This window comes from Chiloscyllium punctatum, chromosome 11 (assembly GCF_047496795.1).
Source record: "Chiloscyllium punctatum isolate Juve2018m chromosome 11, sChiPun1.3, whole genome shotgun sequence".
Lineage (NCBI taxonomy): Eukaryota > Metazoa > Chordata > Chondrichthyes > Orectolobiformes > Hemiscylliidae > Chiloscyllium > Chiloscyllium punctatum.
In genome coordinates, this window is record NC_092749.1 from 85,336,739 (window position 1) to 85,345,942 (window position 9,204).

Genomic DNA, 9,204 nt, shown 5'->3' on the forward strand with positions numbered 1-9,204 from the left:
AGGCCAAGCGCAAACAGTGGAAGAAGCATGTGAAAACGTGAGCATCCCACCCACCCACTTCAACAGACACTACATGCCCCATCTGTGGCAGGCTTTCTGAATCCATAAATGAGCTTAGGACCCACAACCCTCTAGTGGAACAATATCTTTCTTGATCTCAAGGGACTGCCAAAGAAATTGTTCATGAAAAATACCACTCATGTTGCCACTGAATGGTAGGAGTGCAAAATAGCTAACTTCATTTGATGATTAAATGTTTTGAAATACCTTAGGCTTTTGGATGTAGGTTTGCTTGCTGAGCTGGAAGGTTCATTCCAGACGTTTCGTTACCCTACTAGTTAACATCTTCAGTAGGCCTCAGGCAAAGCAATGCTGAAAATTCCTTATTTCTATTTATATGTTTGGGTCGGTGATGTCATTTCCTGTGGTGATGTTATTTCCCTTGGTGAAGTCACTTCCTCTTCCTTTTCTCAGGGGGTGGTAATGGGGTTTAACTCGATGTATTTGTTGATAGAGTTCCGGTTGGAATGCCATACTTCTAGGAATTCTTGTGTGTGTCTTTGTCTGTCTTGTCCTAGGATGGATGTGTTGTCCTTCCTCATCCGTATTGGAGGATACTAGTGGGAGAGGGTCATGTCTTTTTGTGGCTAGTTGGTGTTCATGTACAGTGGTGGCTAGTCTTCTGCCTGTTTGTCCACTGTAGTGTTTGTTACAGTCCTTGCATGATATTTTGTAAATGACGTTAGTTTTGCTCATTGTCTGTGTAGGGTCTTTCAAGTTCATTAGCTGCTGTTTTAGTGTGTTGGTGGTTTGTAGGCTACCATGATGCCAAGGGGTCTGAGTAGCCTGGCAGTCATTTCCAAGATGATTTTGATGTAGGGGAGAACAGCCAATGGGGAACTTCAAACCAGGGTCTACAGGAAAACAACACATACAGACCAAATATTGAAGTACAGAAGCAATCATCCCAACACCCACAAACGAAGCTGGACATTATTTCAATGAGCCAACACACACTGCAGCACAGAGGAACTACGCAGAGCAGAAGAAAATCACCTACACCGTGTGTTAAAAAAATGGCTACCCAATGAACACAGTCCGCCGATTTCTCAGCAACAAACCCAAACAAGCAGACAAAACATATCTAGAAACCCTAGCCACTCTCCCCTACAACTAGCCACAAAAAGATAAGACCCTCTCCCACTAGTATCTTCACATACGGATGAGGAAGGACACCACTTCGACTGGGACAACACATCCATCCTAGGACAAGTCAAACAAAGACATGCATGAGTATTCCGAGAAGCATGGCATTCCAACCGGAATACTATCAAAAAACACATCGATTTAGACTCCATTTACCATCCCCCGGAGAAAAGCAACAGGAAGTGACGTTATCACAGGAAATTACATCACCACAGGAAATGACATCACCAACCCAAACCTATAAATAGAAAGCAGGAATTTTCACCAGAGTCCCACTGAAGATGTTATCTAGTAGGGTAACGAAATGACTGGAAATGAACCTTCCAGCTCAGCGAGCAAACCTACATCCAAAACCTCAACTTGAGCTACAAATCTTCTCAAAACGTATTAGTACCTTAGGCTTTCAGGGTGATATTAGGTAGTCTGGGCATTTTCAGATGTGAAAGTGGCAGTCTTATGTTTGTTGATGAGTTTACATGAAACAAGTAAGCAATGTTCTATTCTAGATATCCAATATTCCACAGAATATATTTGATGTAGCCTAATTCAATGTCTAGCTTAAATGGTGAGCAAATGACTGGGGCCTCTTTGAGGTTGCTAAATGGCTAGTCTTGCAGTACTTGAAGGACACTGGGAGACGATCTTTCCACATCAAACTTGTCAAGTCCTCTAAGAATATTGAGTACTCCATTCTAAAGAAGGGTCACTGGATTTAGAGTTATAGAGTCACAGTCCAACCAGTCCATGCCGACCGTAATTCCAAACTAAATTAGATCCCTCATATCTTTTTAAATCTTTCTTCACTCGCCTTAAAAATATGCCCCTTAGTCTTGAAATCCCCCATCATAGGGAAAAGAGACCTGCCATTCACCTTATCTATACAGTTCATGATTTCAAAAACCTCAATAACGTCACCCCTCAACCTACTACTCTCCAGTGAAAAATGTCCCAGTTGATCCAGCCTCTCCTTATAACTCAAACCTTTCATTCTCAGCAACAAGCAGCATCAAAAGAGAAGGAGAATCGACATTTCGGGCATAAGCCCTTCTTCAGGAATGAGGAGAGTGTGCCAAGCAGGCTAAGATAAAAGGTAGGGAGGAGGGACTTGGGGGAGGGGCGTTGGGAATGCGATAGGTGGAAGGAGGTTAAGGTAAGGGTGATAGGCCGGAGAGGGGGTGGGGGCGGAGAGGTCGGAAAGAAGATTGCAGGTCAAGAAGGTGGTGCTGAGTCCGAGGGTTGGGACTGAGAAAAGGTGGGGGGAGGGGAAATGAGGAACCCTCAGACTCAGCATCGCCTTCTTGACCTGCAATCTTCTCTCCGTCCCCACCCCCTCTCCGGTCTATCACCCTCACCTTAACCTCTTTCCACCTATCCCATTTCCAACGCCCCTCCCCCAAGTCCCTCCTCCCTACCTTTTATCTTAGCCTGCTTGGCACACCCTCCTCATTCCTGAAGAAGGGTTTATGCCCGAAACGTCGATTCTCCTTCTCCTTTGATGCTGCCTGACCTGCTGCGCTTTTCCAGCAACACATCTTTAAGCTCTGATCCCCAGCATCTGCAGTCCTCACTTTCTCCTATTCTCAGCAACATCCTAGTAAATCTCTTCTGAACTCTCTCCAGCTTAATAATATATTTCCTATAGCAGGGTAACCTGAACTCCAGAAGAGGCCACACCACAACCTCAATATGACTTCCCAACTCTTATACTCAAAAGTTTGAGCAATGAAGGCAAGCATGCTAAACACTTCTAAATCATATGTGACGCAAACTTTAAAAAATTTGTGTACCTGAACCGCTAGGTTTCTCTGTTCTACAACACTACCCAAAGCCCTACTTCTAATTATACAAGTACTGCGCTTGTTTGTTTTACCAAAATGCAATATCGTGCATTTATCCAAATTAAATTCAATTCGCCAGTCCTCAGCCATTTGACCTAATCGATCAAGATCTCTTTGTAATCTTAGATAATCTTCTTCACTGTCCACTATACCACCAGTTTTGGTGTCATTTTCAAACTTACTAACAATGCTTCTATATTGTCATCTAAATCATTTACATAAATGACAAACAAATGTGCATCCTGTGTAACACTGCTAGTAACAAGCTTCCTGTTCAAAAGACAACTCTCCACCACCACTCTCTGTCTCCTGCCATCAAGCCAATTTTGTATCCAATTGACAAGCTCATCCTGAATCCTATGTAATCTAATTAGTCCACCATTTAGAACCATGTCAAAGTAAACAATGTCTACAGCTCTGCTCAAGAAATTCAATCAAGTTTGTGAGATATGACTTCCCTTGCACAAAACCATGCTAACAATGCCTAATCATTCCTTGCCTCTCCAAAATGTATAAAATTCTGTCTTTCAGGATCATCTCCAAAAATCCTGAGGTTGAGGGGTGACCTTATCGAGTCTTTTACAATCATTATGGATATAGATAAGGTGAATGGCAGGTGTCTTTTCCCTATGGTGGGCAATTTCAATATTGAAGAGAAAGATTTAAAAAGGACCAGGGGCAATTTTTTTACACAGAGGTTGGTTCGTGTATGGAATGAACTTCCAGAGGAAGTGGTGAGTGTAGGTACAGTTATAATGTTTAAAAGACATTTGGATAAGTACGTGAACAAGAAACATTTGGCAGGATAAGGGTCTAGTACAGGTAGTTGGGACTAGTTTATTTTGGGATTACGGTCGGCATGGACTGGTTGGACTGAACGACTGTTTCCATGTTATGTGACACTACAACTTACCCACCACCAAAGTCAGACTCACAGGTCTATAGTTTCCAGGTTTGTCCTTATATCCCTTTTTAAACAAAAGCACAACATTAGCCACTCTCCAGTTATCCGACACCTCACCCATAGTTATAGATGATACAAATATTTCTGAAAGGGGTCCCACAATTTCCTCCCTGTCTTCCCCAATGTCCTGGGATACACTAGACCTGGACATTTATCCATCTTTATATTTCTTAAGACCTCTTGCACATCCTCTTCTGTAATGTGAATTGTTTTCAAAACATCAATATGTATTTTTCTGCATTCACTAGCCCCCATTTCTTTCTCCACACTAAAAACTGACGTGTAATATTCATTTAATATCTCTCTCATCTCATGAGGTTCAACACAAAGATAACCACTTTGATCTTTCAGGGGTCTTCTCACTCTCTGTTTTCTCTCCACAGATGCTGCCAGACCTGCTGAGCTTATTCAGCATTTTCTGTTATGCTTGTTTCAAATCTCAGCATCTGCAGTTCTTTGTTTTACTTATGTGTGAGAACAGAACACTTGGAAAGCATTAACAGGACAATACAAAGCCAACATGAGTTTATCAAAGGCAAATCATGCTTCATAAATCTAGTGAAGCTTTTTTTTAGAATGTAACTTGTAGAATGGAGTGGTGTATTTGTATTTTCAGAAGAGGTTACTGGGAAAAATTAAAGTACACTGGATTAGGCATAATACATTGGCACAGACTGAGAATTCGTTAACAGACAGGGAACAGAGTGTGGAAATAAATGAGCCTTTTTCCAGTGATTAGTGGTACTATACGATCAATGTTTTGGCCCCAGCCAAATATCTATAAATATCCGAATGAAGGAACCAAATTCAACGTTTTGAAGTTTGCTTATGATATAAAACTAGGTGGGATTGTGAGGAACATTTAAGGAGGTGGTAAGGTGATTTAGATAAATTGAGTAAGTGGGCAAACACCATGGCAAATGCAGTACAATATGGCTAAATGTGAAGTTATACACTTTGGTGTGAAAAACAAAAAGGAAGTGTTTTATTTAAATGGTGATATGTTTGTATGAAGGGTTCTGGATGTTGTTGTACACCAATCAATGAAGGTAAATAGGCGAGTGCAGCAAGCAATTAGGAAGGTAATATTGGCCTTCTTTGCAAGAGATTTTGAGTTCAGAAGTAGATTTGTCTTTATTCAGTTATACAGGTAACCGTACCTGAAGCATTCCAAGCAGTTTTGGTCTCCCTAGCCAACAAAGAATATACTTGCCACAGAAGGAATGCAGCAGAGGTTCACTAGGCTGCTACCAAGGATGGCAGGACTGGCTTGTGAGGAGAGATTGGTTCTACTGTCCCTATATTCACTAGAGTTTAGAAGAACAAGGGGCAACTCTTTTTACACAGAGTTGGTTCGTGTATAGAATGAACTTCCAGAGGAAGTGGTGAGTGTGGGTATAGTTACAATATTACTTACATAAATGATTTGGATGCGAGCATAAGAGGTACAGTTAGTAAGTTTGCAGATGACACCAAAATTGGAGGTATTGTTGATAGCGAAGAGGGTTACAACAGGATCTGGACCAGATGGGCCAATGGGCTGAGAAGTGGCAGATGGAGTTTAATTCAGATAAGTGCGAGGTGCTGCATTTTGGGAAAGCAAATCTTAGCAGGACTTGTACACTTAATGGTAATGTCCTGGGGAGTGTTGCTGAACAAAAAGACCTTGGAGTGCAGGTTCATAGCTCCTTGAAAGTGGAGTCGCAGGTAGATAGGAGAGTGAAGAAGGCATTGGTATGCTTTCCTTTATCGGTCAGAGTATTGAGTACAGGAGTTGGGAGGTCATGTTGCGATTTTACAGGACATTGGTTAGGCCACTGTTGGAATATTGCATGCAATTCTGGTCTCATTCCTATCGGAAAGATGTTGTGAAACTTGAAAGGGTTCAGAAAAGATTTACAAGGATGTTGCCAGGTTGGAGGATTTGAGCTATAGGGAGAGGCTGAACAGGCTGGGGCTGTTTTCCCTGGAACATCAGAGGCTGAGGGGTGACCATTATAGAAGTTTACAAAATTATGAGGGGCATGGATAGGGTAAATAGGCAAAGTCTTTTCCCTGGGGTCAGGGAGTCCAGAACTAGAGGGCATAGGTTTAGGGTGAGAGCAGAAAGATATAAAAGAGACCTAAGGGGCAACTTGTTCACACAGAGGGTGGTATGGGTATGGAATGAGCTGCCAGAGAAAGTGGTGGAGGCTGGTACAATTGCAACATTTAAGAGGCATTTGGATGGGTATATGAATAGGAAGGGTTTGGAGGGATATGGGCCAGGTGCTGGCAGGTAGGACTAGGTTGGGTTGGGATATCTGGTCAGCATGGACAGGTTGGACTGAAGGGTCTGTTTCCATGCTGTACATCTCGATGACACTATGACATTTGGATAAGTACATGAATAAGAAATGTTTGGAAGGATATGAGCCAAGTGCAGATAGGTGGAACTAGTTTATTTTGGGATTATGGTTGGCATGGACTGGATGGACCGAATGACTGTTTCCATGCTATATGACACTATAACTTACCCACCACCAAAGTCAGACTCACAGGTTTATAGTTTCCAGATTTGTCCTTATATCCCTTTTTAAACAAAGCACAACATTAGCCATTCTCCAATTATCCGACACCTCACCCGTAGTTATAGATGATACAAATATTTCTAAAAGGGGTCCCACAATTTCCTCCCTATCTTCCCCAATGTCCTGGGATACACTAGACCTGGACATTTATCCACCTTCATATTTTCTAAGGTGAGAGGGGATCACATATAATTTCAGCAGGGCTGTACAGATTAATGCAGGGAGGATGTCTTCCCTGGTTGGGGTGTGTAGAACCAAAGTCTCAGGATACAGGATAGACTATTTAGGAATGAGATGAGAGCAGATGTCTTCACATAAAGGGTAATGCACCTGTGGACATCTCTACCACAGAAGACCATGGATGTCAAGTCACTGAATATTTTTGAGCTAGGTACATTGTTAGATTTTAAATCGATCAAGAGATATGTAGAGAAAGCAGCATTGAGGTACAGGATCAGTCATTGTCATAATGAATGGTGGAGCAGGCTTGAAAGACTGAATGGTCTACTCCTGCTCCCAGATTCTATGTTTCTATGTTAGATATAGTGTCACCAGAATATTACACTATGGAGGATTTAAAAGTGTTCTCACTCTGTATCTTTGCATATATTTTTAAGTAAGGATCCATAAACAGCAATGAAGAACAGAAATCCTGACAAATATTCTTCCCTCCAGACACCCACCATTCCTCCCTCCTGACCATGAATGAATCCTGGATCTTCCTGATCTGCAACACCAGATGATGTCTTCAGTTAGTGGACCATTTGAGGGGTTATTATTTATTAGATTTTTGCAAGTTCTTTTTGGGGGGGGTACAATTTAAATTTATTTCAATGATCATTGCTATTTATGTTATTTTTGAAACAATCAACCAGAAGTGTGTTCCTGCTTGTATTTGATGGTGATGCATGCATAAATCTGGCTTGATTTATGGAAAACGTTGTTTGCATTGTTATTGATACTTGAGGTCACAATTCTATGGGAAGATGCCTCAAAATTTCAATATTCTAAGATAGATTAAATAATTCTGGACTAGCCTTAAAGGAATTTTATGTAGCCCCATGGCTCAGAATCAGGGAAATTTCAAAGATAAAATGTAACATTTTTAATGGAAGTATAAGCAATTTAAAAGGTTAGAAACATAATTAGATCTGTCAGCATCTGAAAAGAATAGAATAGCAAGTTAGATGTGACTGTTTATTGATGAACCAGTTAACTGGCATTGCACTTTCAATTTTTATGCTTAATTCCCAAGTTCATCTTTTTCTTTATATAACAACGTGGAGCCCTACAAGAAAGGGATACTCTGTCATTCAAAGTTGCCACTCTTTTTAATGCACTAATCATACTTTTATTCCTCTTTTTGTAGAAAGCATAGTCATTCATCAGGTACAGATGACATCGGCATGATGGTCCTCTAATTGTTGGGAGCGTGCCTGTGATTTTATTGCACTGCATTACTGCTGGTTGAAAGAAACATTGCCCTAGGCTGCAGCCTCCATGGCTCTGATTCCAGTCTTGTATGCTACTGACCACTACGAGAGAGGCACTGTAATCATAACCTGTATATTTTTTGAAGAAATTGAAAATTTCATTTTATGTGTATAGAATTAGCTCATCATTTTTTCCACATTGTAAGAAAAGAGGAACAGAGGTACAATGTCAAGATTTGCTGCAATTTGTTTCATTACATGGAAATGTATATTTTAAAAATATCCTCTTAATTCATATATGGCCAATGGTATCATGGGTTCATTTATCACAACACTTTGATCAACTCTTCTCCCTTGACAAGGGACAGAAATTCAAAGAAGAGGAATAAATGAAACATCTGTTAATCTGATCTAACCTCATTCAGAAATTAAGACAATTAATTTTCATATATCGATTGACTTTTAATTTACCTTTTAGTTCTGCTTAGCATTTAATGTGAATCATTTTGATTCTGTAGCAACACTTCAATCTGTACCTAAATAAAGAAAAGAAAACTAATTTTTTTTACACTTCATAAATGTTCAAGTTCTTTTGAATTTGAAATTTTAAAACAGGATTTTTCATTTTCAAGGACTTCTCCATTTTGAAACAAAACTCCTTGCTGCAGTGATGATTCTAGAGTTGAAGCTGTGGTCAGATTAGCTAGTTGGCACTGCCCTGCCTTTGTTTGTTCTTCTAGCAGCGTTATACTGCAAAATAACATACCAGTGATTTGAGATGTAATTTTAAAGTTGACTATCAAAACGGCTGATAAGCATCCTATGTTCTCCTAGCCATGGTGCTGCACAATGCTGATGAATTGTTAATGAATATGATGCACATCTTACATTCTGGTTTTAAAAATCTACAACACCATCTGACTGATTGCAAGTGCAATTCAAGTTTTAAATAATTAAAGACTATATATTTAATTCAGCACATTGTTTTTTTTTCTTTCATCATTGCAGCGTGTATTTGATTATCCTTTGGTTCAAACAATAGTATTAGCAATTGGCTTTATTTCAATTAAAAATGACTTTTCAGAAACACCTTTTAATGTTTCCATTTGTCAAAGTGATTGTCGGCACAAAACAAAAATGCAGCTGAAAATTAACTACTTGTCTTTTGGGAATGGAGGCAAAGCTCTTCCACA

General features: G+C 40.2%; 1 protein-coding gene across 2 annotated transcripts in view; it reads left to right on the forward strand.

Moving 5' to 3' along the window:
• LOC140483152 (filamin-A-interacting protein 1-like) overlaps nucleotides 1-8,987 on the forward strand; it is a 228,905-nt gene extending 219,918 nt beyond the window's left edge. For both annotated transcript variants that reach the window (XM_072581168.1, XM_072581167.1), the window contains exon 7: nucleotides 7,948-8,987. The gene's annotated coding sequence lies outside the window, so the exon portion shown is untranslated. The remainder of the gene's footprint in view (nucleotides 1-7,947) is intronic.
• Nucleotides 8,988-9,204: the final 217 nt, after the last annotated feature.